The sequence below is a fragment of the Pinus tabuliformis genome, chromosome 5_1, assembly GCF_031772625.1.
Source record: "Pinus tabuliformis cultivar Carrire ecotype Pingquan chromosome 5_1, CPIR1, whole genome shotgun sequence".
Classification (NCBI taxonomy): domain Eukaryota; kingdom Viridiplantae; phylum Streptophyta; class Pinopsida; order Pinales; family Pinaceae; genus Pinus; species Pinus tabuliformis.
In genome coordinates, this window is record NC_142305.1 from 154152469 (window position 1) to 154165990 (window position 13522).

Genomic DNA, 13522 nt, shown 5'->3' on the forward strand with positions numbered 1-13522 from the left:
GACATGCAAGAAAACATGAGAAAGCTAGACCACTTGTGTGTGCATGTGTGCTTGCTGTGTAAGATTCCTCCAACACATGAGGGATGGGATCATGTAGTTCGAGTGGAGGAAGTGACATCTGGGTGTTTGTTTGATCTTGTATGCAAAGCAGAGAGTGATGAGGAGCCTTGAGTGTTTCAAGATTTTCCTAACCAAAAGTGAAACCAACCTTAGGACAGCAAGGGCATCACATAACCATTAGCTCGGGCTGAAGTGCCTCGATAGTCTGGGGGGTTTCGACCTCATTGATAAATAGATCATCGTAGACCAGTTTCTTGGATAGATCAACAATGGTTGAATCAACATCATGATCGAATGAGGAAGTGAATAGATCACTACAACCAAGATCAGAAAATATAGGATGTTCGTCAGCATCCTCATGATTTTATGAATCGGGCAGAGGGGTAGATGGGAAGAAAAGATCTTTAACCTTTGTGTTTTCAAGAAAGATAAATGATAGATTGAACGGATTTTCCGAGGAAGATGTGTCCTCTCCGCACTATAATGACAGACTGATATCTAAGGTGTCTTGCGAATGATCAAAAGTAGAAACATCTAGAAATGGGTTTTCACATGGGAAATCGGTAGTGGCAAAATCACAAGGGATGTCAAGATGAGTGGATGAGGTGCAGCTGGAAGGGAGTCATCCTTCACCGTGGGCTCTTCTTTAGATTCCTGCACACACTCATCATGAATGACGGCGCAAGTTGGCTGCATAACACCAACTTCGTCAATAGCTTGATCCTCGTTCACAATAGGTGGGGAGTCTAGAATGGTAGAACACAAGACAGTAAAATTCGTAGGATGAATTGAACGTGAGGACAGAGGTCGATGGAAAGAGCCCACGTGACAACCAACAAGCTTGCAAGCCAAATCTGCAAAAATCTCAAGAGTGGGTGGGGTGGGAGAGTGTGACAGTTCAGTAGAGGCATGTGCATGATCTCCCACGTCACTCCACGGTGGTGGAGTTGTTTGATGAGGTGAAGGCGGACAGTCACTTGTCATAGCGACTGTGCCTACCTGTGATTTCACATCTCCATCACCAAAGTGTGCTGAGCAGGGCTCGGATATGTGAAGAAGATACTCAAATATTCCATCAAGAAATTCCCAATCAATATCATCTTCCGGGAATTGGTATGCAAGGTTAGAAAAATGAGTGTAAAAATATTCAACAGATTCATCGGGTGCTTTTTTTAATTTCAAAATTTCTTTGTTGAGTACTTGACAGTCGAAGTGATTGAAAGCACGGTCCATCTCTGTGACTATATAAGCAAGAGAATGAATAGATTTTTCAGGCAGTGTGACACACAAATGCATTGGGTTCCCTCGAAGCATGTAGATGAATAGGGCGCAGCTCATGTGTTCTTCAAAGAATCCATGTCTTTGGCATGAGCCTCTTGACCAAGGCTACATAGCCTCCACCATAAAAAAGTTTATGAGACAATTTATCTGAGAGCTTTTTTGGGATGATGAAATTGTTTCCATAAAACATACATTCCAGAAGAGTGTTAGGGTCCCACCCTAACCCCCTTATTTATGTCATGGGATCACGTCATAGTCAAGAGTCAATAAAGCCCATATTAATATTTGTAAGTGGTTAACCCGCGATTAATGACGGGACCACAGTTAGTTGCAAATGGGCTGTAGTATTAGATAGATGGTATTAATAAAACCCACGGTATTGGCCCGTGGTATTACATGTATGAGTCATATATAAAGGATAGAGACTCCCTGCGAGGAGCATTGTGTCTTATTTTATAGTCGAGCTCTGCTCTATTGGAGGTTGCCCCCTCAAAGAGGCAAGTGAACATTACTCTCTGAATAATAAAATCATTGCTATTCTGTGTTCTGGGTATCTTTTCTTCGCATATTCTATATTTGGGTATCATTTTGTAGGTTAAGAGCATAACAAGTGGTATCAGAGCACTTTCCAGGGCCGGTGGGATCTCCAATTCTTAGCAAAAAAAAAATTTCGGCTAGAGACGTGTTCCGGCGTCTTTAAACCACGGGATCTGTCGTTAAGTGCATAAACCTGCGGATTTGGGGAGGCATGCATGCAGGAAATACAAGAGGTGGTCACGTCTGTTGGACTCCCTTGTAACCCCTATGGGTACCCCTTCGAGTAGTAGCACATTAGACAGAACCGCGCACGGACTGTCTCCCACGTACCCTCTGGGTATATCGGAAGCCCCCTAGGCTCCCTTGAAACCTCGCCATAGATAAACTGTCGGCCGTCTTGTGGCTACAGTACACCGAGAACAGCACTCGGAGAGATTACTCGCCCATACGATAGGGAAGTCAGGTTGTACGGCTAAGGGTACGGTCGATCCTCCGTAGTTAGAGCCCTGAAACATTGGGCCGAGTACTACTGCCAGACCCTTATGTATATTGCGATCTGTAGCACCTGACACTCCTCACGACCATAGTTTCCTTTTCTATCGGGGGATCACACATCATCTATTCCCGATCCACGGGTGCAAAGAGGTGCAGTAGCAGCAGACATCAGATCCATCAGATCCGCCGCAGCAGTTGTTCCACCATTCAGATCTCTCAGACCCACCAGATCGGAGTTGTTGTGAAGGGTTCCTATACCAGGGTATACTTTTCGCAGGACTTTTGGCAGCATTGACATTTTGAGGATTTGGCGACTGCAGTATTGATCAAGAAGGAGTAAAACTCCGTTAGGAGTTTTCAAAAAAAAAAAACGAGTCTGAGATCTCCCGGGGCGCTTATTGGTGATCTAGCCCATCAGAATCAGGACGACGAGCTGAGCAAGGTGGTACCATTCAATTTATTAGTCAAATTTTTTCGGCGGTCCCAATTTTTCATCAGGTTGGTGTATGGTAGAGACTAGAGCTCAAGCGATGGCAAATGAAAGGATGGACAAACTGGAAGAATCCGTGCAATCCCTCCAAAAGGAGTTTCGAGGACTAAGTCTCCAGATACAGCAATTTCTTCCGAAGGACAAGGAGCAAGCCCACGAGGAGGAGTATAATAGAAATGAATACAATGAGGGTGAGTCTAGCCACTCTCCTCACGTCTGGCACACCCATCCACCACCCAGTCAGCGACCTCCCAAGTTGGATATGCATAAATTTGACGGTTCTCACCCGTCCACATGGCTAGCACAAATGGAGCAGTATTTCAAATTGAATCATATCCCAGAGGATGCGACTAAGCTTATGTTGGGGAGCATGTACTTGGACAATGAACGTTGGCAATGGTGGGAATGGCATCAGCGTTGCAATGGACCTTTTAAGACTTGGACCCAATTTACCAAAGCTCTTCGAGATCGCTTTGAACAGGAAGACTCTTTTTTGGGTCGTCTCACTAAGCTCCGACAGACTGGTACAGTGGATGAATATATTACCGCTTTTGAAGCCTTAGCCTTCCACACTAGGGGTCTCACAGATGAGTTCTACACGGAATGTTTTATCGGTGGTCTTAAAGAAGCCATCAAAGCTCAAGTTCTACTTCACCACCCTCCCACGTGGACGGAGGCTTGCCAGGTAGCTCGTAAGGTGGAACGTGCATTAACAGCCCAATACAGTCGCCCAAATTTCCCCGCTAAAGGTCGTCCCCCAAAGGCTCACAACATGACTCAAACACTTAAGGTCCAAAAGGTGTCACCTGCGGAAATGGCCGAAAGAAGGAAGCAAGGACTATGTTACTACTGTGATGAAAAATACTCCCCAGGTCATAAATGCAAGGAGCCCAATTTTTTTCAAATAGATGCCACTGACTACAGCTCAACAGAGGAAGATCCACCACTTGAGGAACATGAGGCACTAGAAGAAGACAACGCAAAGGAGAATGTCTCTGATGAACCAGTTATTTCGCTGCATGCGTTGGCAGGGATTTCTTCCCCTCAAACTCTCAAAATCCGGGGTTTTCTTAAACATCACCCAGTAGTAGTCTTGATTGATAGTGGAAGTACCCATAATTTCATCCATCAAAAAATCGCAGAAGCAGCGCATTGTTTTGTAAGAGCAATTTCTAACTTCCAAGTCCAAATTGCGGATGGGGGCACACTGAAATGTGAAGGCCGCTGTGAAAATGTCAAACTTCAAATGGGGGATTATCAGTTGAAAACCCACATGTTTGCCATACACATGGGGGGTTGCGACATTGTCCTCGGCGCTGAATGGCTCCGCACTCTTGGGCCAATCACAATGGATTTCCAGGAGTTATATGTGAGTTTTAAGCAGAACAACTCCACACATACTCTCCGTGGACTCCAGGCGGGAGCCCCCTCTATCATCAGCTCGCATAGGATGGAAAAATTGTTAAAAAAGGGCCATCATGGAGTGATAGCTCAGTTTAATGCCATCCAGGTAGTCGAAACCATGTCTCTGCCAATTCATCCTGAGATGCAACAGATTTTAAATAACCATCGGACGGTCTTTGACAAGCCTCATGAGCTTCCACCCTCGCGAGGGGAACATGATCATAGCATCACCTTGGTTCCAGGGGCCCAACCCCCAAATGTGCGGCCATATAGATATCCGTTCACCCAAAAGAATGAAGTAGAAAAAATCATCAAGGAACTGTTGGAAGCAGGTGTCATTCGTCCCAGCATTAGTCCTTATTCATCCCCAGTGGTCATGGTGCTCAAGAAAGATGGGGACTGGCGGATGTGTCCCGACTTCAGGGCCCTCAATAAGTTGACAGTCAAAGATAAATTTCCCATCCCGGTGGTTGACGATTTGCTAGACGAACTCAATGGGGCTCAATTCTTCACTAAGTTGGATCTTCGCTCAGGCTACCACCAAATTCGCATGAAGGAAGCCGACATTCCCAAGACAGCTTTCAGAACTCATGAAGGCCATTATGAGTTCCTGGTCATGCCATTTGGTCTCTGTAATGCCCCCTCTACTTTTCAGAGCCTTATGAATCACATTCTCAAACCATATCTCCGTAAATTTGTCCTTGTCTTCTTCGATGACATCCTCATCTATAGTGGCACTTGGGCTGCACATCTTCAACATGTAGATCTACTCTTGCAACTGCTCCGCAAGCATAAATTATTTGTCAAGATGTCCAAGTGTTCGTTTGGCATGGAAGAAGTTGAGTATTTGGGCCACATTGTGGGGTGTGAAGGTGTCAAGGTGGACCCCAAAAAGATCCAGGCAATGCAACAATGGCCTCAACCTAAGACCTTGAAGAGCTTGAGAGGATTTTTGGGTCTCACAGGCTATTATCGTAAATTTTTCCACAACTATGGCCGCATAGCGAAGCCCCTCACTCAACTCCTAAAGAAAAATTCCTTCTTCTGGAACGAGGAAGCATAACAGGCATTTACCGCTCTCAAAAACGCCATGTGTTCCACTCCAGTCTTAGCACTACCTGACTTCACCAAATCCTTTGTCATTGAATGTGATGCTTCGGGTACAGGTATTGGGGCGGTCTTAATGCAGGAAGGGCGACCATTGGCCTTCACAAGCCAACAACTCAGTGGAAGGAATCTGGGCCAATCTACCGACGAGAAGGAAATGATGGCCATCTTACATGAAGTAGAGACCTGGCAACCTTACTTATTAGGGCGACGTTTCCAAATCCGCACAGATCATCACAGTCTTAAATATTTTTTGGAGCAACGCCTATCCTCCCCACAACAAAATAAATGGTTAGCCAAAATGTTGGGATATGATTATGAGATCATTTACAAGAAAGGGAAAGACAATAGTGTAGCAGATGCATTATCTCACCAATTTGAGGAGGAAAGTACTCTGCTCGCAATTTCCCTCCCCATTCCAGACTGGATTGAAGAGGCTCGCAGGGAATGGTTTTCACACCCCGGGCTCTCCCAACTCATTTCTCAATTGCAGATAGATCCTAATTCCAGCAAGGGCTACTCGTGGCAGAATGATATTCTTCGCTACAAGGACAGACTCGTAATATCACCAACATCCACCCTCAAAAGTCGCATTTTGGCAGAATTGCACTCATCTCCCATTGCAGGACATTCGGGCTTTCAGAAGATGTATGCTCGCACCAGAAGATCATTTTTTTGGATAGGCATGAAAAAGGACATTCTTACTTTCGTAGAAAAATGTGATGTCTGTCAACGTCACAAAGGGGAAACCGTCAACACACCAAGCACATTACAACCATTGCCCATTCCAGCATCAATTTGGACGGAGGTTTCTATGGATTTCATTACAGGTCTTCCAAAGTCAGGGAACAAGTCAGTCATCATGGTGGTTGTGGACCGACTATCAAAGTATGCTCATTTCTGCGCCCTACCCCACCCGTTTACACCAACTTTGGTTGCTCAATATTTCATGGATCAGATCTTCAAGTTGCATGGCATGCCCACTTCTATTGTGTCCGACCGCGACCCGATCTTCACCAGTAATTTTTGGTAGGAACTCTTTAGACTACAAGGCACTCAACTCAAACTCAGTACTTCATATCATCCGCAAATAGATGGTCAAACCGAAGCCATCAACAAATGTCTAGAAACCTACCTTAGGTGTTTCACTTCAGAAAAGCAACACCTTTGGGTACAATGGTTACCTCTGGCTGAATGGTGGTATAACACCAACTATCATGCCACCACCAAAATGACTCCCTATGAAGCAGTATATGGTCAACTTCCGCCTTCCCCTACTTCTTATCTCAAGGGGTGCTCCAAAGTACAAGCAGTGGATCAACTCCTACAACACCGCACAACCATGCTCGCCCATCTTAGAGAGAATCTTCATCAAGCTCAGAACTGCATGAAGCAACAAGCCGACCAGCATCACTCAGAGCGCCAATTTCAAGAAGGGGATCAGGTCTTTTTGAGGCTGCAACCATATAAGCAAACATCACTCAAAGACAAGGGTTGTCAAAAGCTCTCTCCAAAATTCTACGGACCATACCAAGTACTTCAGCGTATTGGAGAACTGGCTTACAAGTTGGCTTTGCCACCTACGGCAAAAATCCATCCAGTTTTCCATGTATCGTGCCTCAAGAAAGTGATTGGGAACAATTGCCATGTTCAAACCAGTCTACCTGAATTGGACGACGAAGGGTCAATCTGGCTTCAACCCGAACAGGTTCTAGACACACGAGACAAGAACCTGCGCGGCCGCGTGATTAAGGAAGTCCTCGTCAAATGGAAAGACACCTCTCCGAAAGATGTAACTTGGGAACCAGCCACTATTCTTCAGCAGTCTCCGTAGCTTCAGCCTTGAGGACAAGGCTAGTCTTAAGGGGGAGGGCATGTTAGGGTCCCACCCTAACCCCCTTATTTATGTCATGGGATCACGTCATAGTCAAGAGTCAATAAAGCCCATATTAATATTTGTAAGTGGTTAACCCGCGATTAATCACGGGACCACAGTTAGTTGCAAATGGGTTGTAGTATTAGATAGATGGTATTAATAAAACCCACGGTATTGGCCCGTGGTATTACATGTATGAGTCATATATAAAGGATAGAGACTCCCTGTGAGGAGCATTGTGTCTTATTTTGTAGTCGAGCTCTGCTCTATTGGAGGTTGCCCCCTCGAAGAGGCAAGTGAACATTACTCTCTGAATAATAAAATCATTGCTATTCTATGTTCTGGGTATCTTTTATTCGCATATTCTGTATTTGGGTATCATTTTGCAGGTTAAGAGCATAACAAAGAGAAAATCAATAGTTAGTCATGATAGATGTGTAGAGATTCAAAATAGATGTGAGGACTCAGCTTGTCATCTAGCCCTCCTTCTAGCACCAAAATGTTGACGGTGCTGGACCCACTAACATGTAAGGGCATCTCCTCGATAAGAAGTCCCAATTAGACCTAAATCCATTTGGTGTAGGAGTCCCAGCAATGGGTCGTAAGGTAATGCCTTCACCGCGATTTCACACAGAGGCAAGTAAGATAAATTTGTCAGTGGCAAGGGTGTGACCGCTCCAGTGAGTCAAGGAAGGTGAATGAGAGGTTCTAACACATAGGAGGTGAGATGAGTGTGCCGCTTAGCAACCTGTAGTAGTACTTCGCTAAGAAGGGAACACACGAGTGAAGATGCATCACAAGCTGGAAAGTAGATCAGTCGACAATCCGAAGTGATGGTTAAACCAATAGCACATCTACAACAAGATTCATATAATCGCATATGAAGCAGTTCATACACAAATACGTAAGTTAAAAAACATATATTGCTAAACAACTAGAGTAGTCCAACTACAATAACAACATATGCATGAAAATGTGTTGGCTCTTATTATATAAAGAAGTGTAAGTCCCAATCATACAATACATCCATGTAAACTTGCTAGCCCCAACAATAAAATGTTATAGCCACATCCACCTGCTCCTCCAAAGAGATGTACTAGCTTTGTGCAGTGGAGAAGGCAAGGCACATTACAATACTGTCCAAGCTTTCTTCAAGATAGTCTTAATAGAAGCTTGGCTGACCAAAAGCCCTTACAATGAGTTTTGAGGGACTATTTATAGCAAAGGGTGGGGTGACCCTTGACATTCCCCTTTGTGACCATTCAACTACCCTCATGACTCTTTACCTACTCCATGACTGTTACATCCAACTATTGACATTTTACTTACACTTGACATGACTCAACATTACAATGCACATGTACTCATGTGAGACAACATGGCTTGAGAAAGCCATCCAGGACATCACTGTCGCTCAGTCCACTGTGATGAGACCAACTCTTTGACATGCTTGTGATGGTGAAGGTGTTGAGTTGATGCCAAGCTTGGTCGTCCATGATGGTGTGCATGCACCTCATGGTGACATCTTGCTAAAGTCTTGCCTCTGTTGCAACCGGTGCATTGGCTCGGCCCCTTCATCCAACTCATCTACTAACATGCACATGATCTTCTTGGGTGCGGCTGAACCAGAAACATACTAATGCATAGTGTACGTGTTGATCTTTAAGTGTGTGTTGGTGGTCATGCACATCAACTTGCCGAAGTACATTTTTAGCTCAAGTTGGACTTGCTTCTTGTCTTCGCCTTGGTGAGTGTGTTGAATGGTTTGGATTACAGGCATGCACACAATGACATGAATGTTGTTGAATCCCTTACATGTGATAAACAACACTTCTCCCCATGTCTGCTCTGTGTTAGCTACTGTGATGGATATTTAACTTGTATGGGCGCAGTTTCATCTGTGAGTGCATGTCACACCCACTATTGTTCTTGTTCATGCTGCAACTCATTCGTCGGTTTCAAAAATTGCTCACAGGTTTTTCCATTAATTAAAAATGCAACTCATTCGTCTATCTATGGAGCTTCATGTTCTTCCTGAGCTGTTGCTTCAGCACATGCAACTCCTTCTTTGTTCCATTCTCTATCTTCACATGATCTTGATGTCGTGCCATCACCTCATAGCCTGAGTCTCGAAAGTTTCTTTCATTATCGGTGGATCTGCTTGATCTTGCAAATTTCTTTTGCCTCTGTATTGTCAACAAATTTCCTCTTGCATTCATTGCATTCGCTGCATTCACTGCATTCATTGTATTTGCTGTGTTCGATATGATACCTTCAGTTTTTGCTCACGATGCTGCTTGCTATGATATCTTGATGTTCTTGTCTACGAACAACTTGATATATTCGTGAGTAGGCAAGCTCATAGACATTTGATCGACTGCATTTCCAGGTGTGCTCTGAATGGTGTCTTCAACTCTACTCTCTTGGAAACCATTCTACCTGCACTGCTGAGAGGTAGATGTACACCTGGAATACCTGGAGACATGGCAACATTCATGGCAAGCAATCTGTCAGTCAAAAACGAACTTGAGAACTGACTTGCAACATACCTGTGTGACTGATCATGAAGCTTGCACAATTTCGACCGTGAGATTGGGAGACTGGCTGCACAAGGCACAGTCTAGGCTGCTGGGAGACTGACTGACTACTGGAACTACGCAATGCACAATGTAGTCTAGCTACTGACTGTTGGTATTTTGCAATGCACAATCTCAGCTGGAAATGGTTGCAAGCTCAGTGACTACATTACCCAATTTTCGAGGGCTCATTGTCCCTTAGGATTGCGCAAAGCAAGCCTGGGGAACAGCTGCCGGGCATAAATGCACATTTTTGGAGAGGAAGGAAGAGCCTTCCCTCTCAAGATTGTGCAATGATGTCTTGGTGAGGCTCTTGGTGAGGCAGAGTCCAGGCCAAGGCTGTCCAGACTCGCCGACGAGCAACTGCAAGTGAATGTGAGCGTGAATGCATGGTGATACTGAGTGTAAGCATAAGTGAATGATCATGCATGCAAATAGCAAATGACAGATTCAGAAAAGGGAACAACATGCATGTGAGTGAGGCAAGTCGCCGAATCGGTGGCCATTCACAAAAAACTGTTTCATGCATGCGACAGTAGTGAGATGTTGACGAAAACTAAAATGGTGCTAGGACAAGCTAATATACATGTAAACGACAACAGGCATTCAAAGAAAGCAAGAAAATAGTAATCAGACAAGAGAAAACACAAAAAGTGACATAAATGCAACACAAGGCATGGAAAGTGGGCTTACCCCAAAACAACTGAGTTGAATGTGCCGACAACTCCTAGATGTGATTTGGGATGTTAAAACTGCAAGGTTGATGTGAGGAATGAGCTCTGTAGCATCTGGTTGATGAGTTTTTATAACATCAAGGTTGTGACATACATGCCACAAATCTAGGGAAAGCGACACTTGGTGGGATGTTTCTAAAATGATCCTTGCATGTAACCTCCGACTGCTAGATAAAGATCCCTGCAACAAGGGATGCCTTTGCATGCTGCCTTGGGAGAAGCAACCCATGCATGCAAGCTAGTTTTGCTCAGTCCCGGAGTGAACGGTCAACTCAATTGTGCATGCAAGAGACTGCTTGACTGTTGTGAAAAAATGCACATTTTTTCGCTGGGATTTGGGCTGGCTGCACAGGAGATTTGAGCAATTTCTGGGCAGAGCAGCTAACTGCTACCCAGATTTGCGCAAATTCTAGGCTAAGTAGCCCTGCTGGGGAAAATTGTGCAATTCCTGTTGGGAGTGTTGACTCGTAGAATTGTGCAATCTTGGAACCTAGCAGGCTACTAGACAGGATTACGCAATTTCTGGAGGGTAGGCTGGCTTCCCTCCAGAAATGCGCAATTTTCTTGGGGAATATACTCAGGCTGTAGCTGGACCAAGTCTGGGTGAATAGCCTGTGAGGGGAATGCATCAAGCTATGATTGAAAAGCTGCCTTTGCACAAGCAAAACACTGAGGCTTGTGAACCTGATGAAGCAAGACAAGCTGTTGTGAAGGTTGGAAAGAAGGCTCTAAAACGAAGCTAAGGAAAAATTTTGGAGGGTGTTTGTAGCCACCACAATAGAATTGAAGAAGAAGGTCTCGGATGCCATAATGATCATTCTTCCATACAAATACCAATCTATTGGGATTTTAGGTCATTGATTCCATAATGGATGAGATGGGTTTTTAGAAAAGGTATCAGGAGCATGGGAGACAAACATAATGACCCATCAATAAAAATGAGCTAGACTCATGTGTAACTTATTGTTGATTGTTTGGAATTGTTTATTTTATGGAATGTTCATTCTTTTGTTTTTAAAGCTTCAAGGGCATCAGGGATATCCTTGATTTATGAGGGGCTATGCATGCATCATAGTGAAGTTTTAATAGTATAATAGTATGTGAATGGAGTATGATGTTTGGATAATTGAATCACACAGGTGCCTAGGCTTCCCTTTCGCCCAATGAGATGTTATGGGTGGCTCACGCATCATAGGACGTAGGGTGACAAAGACAGGAGGAAAAAGATGCAATTTTTTTGGTAGTACTTCATCACTCAAGTGTGAAAATTAGTGTTCATTGTGATTGTAACTTAATAATGTCATTTACTCCTATTAATTCTCTATAGTCCACCTAATGAAAGGAAACCCCAAAATGGACTAACCAATTTGAATTTTTCTCCTTGGGAATATTAGGCTTATTGGCCTAAAAATGGAAGATGTTTTGTGCCTTCTCATCAAGATCACTCATTTCTTGTGCTGGATTTTCCCCTCTTTTTCTCATAATTCATGGTAGACACATTGAAAGTTTCAAAACAAATTTCAAATTGTTCTGGAGTTGAGTGTTTTCAGTTTTTTCTTTTTGAGATATCTGTTGTGGAAAATTGGGTATCCAGTGCCTGTTGTCTCTTATTGGGTTTTTACAATTTGTGTTTCAATAAACTGAGTGCTACAACATTGAATCACCAATAGTAGTTTTGTAATTGTAGCCCCTATATATTTAGATGGCCACACATGAGTCTAGCTCATTTCTATTGATGCGTTGTTTTGTTTTCCTTTTGTGCTCCTGATACCTTTTCTATAAACCCATCTCATCCATTATGGAATCAAGGACCTCAAAGCCCAATAGATTGGTATTTGGATGGAAGAATGATCATTATGGCATCAAGGATAGCTATTTTGGACTCGTTAATACTCCCACCATGCCCATCTAAGACTCATAATCGAAGGCACACTCTTTTAAATGACCAACCAAAATTTGGGCTCAAGCAAACCATCATGTCTGCCCAAGTAATGGAGGTTGATGCAAAAGTCGGCACCGAAGTATATCATCCACCAAGATGTGCAAGCAGAAGGTGTTGCAACTACTCCAGGAATCCAACCTTCCAAGTTTTGAGAGGATTACTCCCTATGGAGGGAATAAAGGAGTGTAGGATTGTGTGGGAGAGTGGGTTGAAGTTTCATCTGGGTAAAATGATAGAAAAAATACGAGTATCTTTACAAGACAACTAGAAGTTTGGCATCATATGATCCAGAGGTGAGTGCATATCTTCATAAGGGAAAGATGAAGAAGAAAAAGGAATTGAAGGCCAAGGAGTTTCACATCTTCTTTACAATCACTAAAATAAAAATTGATGACCCTGTGAGTGGAATGATTTATGTAAGACTTCCATAGGTCTGGGTAAATATAAGGAAATCAAGGCATATGAGGAGGAGTATGATAAGTATATGGTTTAGATTGCATGTTTCCTATCAAAAAGTTATGTTAATAAATCCAAATAGCATAATAAGATGTTCTTTTTATCCAACATAGAAATCACATTACAGCGAGGCATTTGTTACTAGGACCATTGACAACAAAGGTAGAGATTGAGGTTGAGGCTGCAACATACCTGGTTGTTGTTTGTTAGCATTCAATTGAAGTAGATGTTGAGTATGAATGTGCAACAAAGGAATGGTTCTTTCACTGCAAAAATGGTTCCTTTACAAACTGCAATTCTTCTCCAGTTAGATATGATGAAAAAAAAATTATTTCGCATTGGCAGGGAAAAGTAATAATAACTGTTGAGCCTCCCATTATGATTGTTGGCTTGGAGTTGGAACTGGCAAATTGCAATGCAAGAAAAATACTAGTCACTATTGACCCTGCCATTATGATTGTTGGCTTGGAGTTGTCGTTCGCAAATTGCAATGCAACAATTTTCAACTCCATAACCATTAAGCTTCTTTAATGTTGCAACAACCTAGACTCTAAAAACAACCTC

General features: G+C 43.4%; 1 pseudogene; it reads left to right on the plus strand.

Annotated features, from left to right (window-relative positions):
• Positions 1-12536: 12536 nt before the first annotated feature.
• LOC149163892 (uncharacterized) lies at positions 12537-12995 on the plus strand (annotated as a pseudogene).
• Positions 12996-13522: the final 527 nt, after the last annotated feature.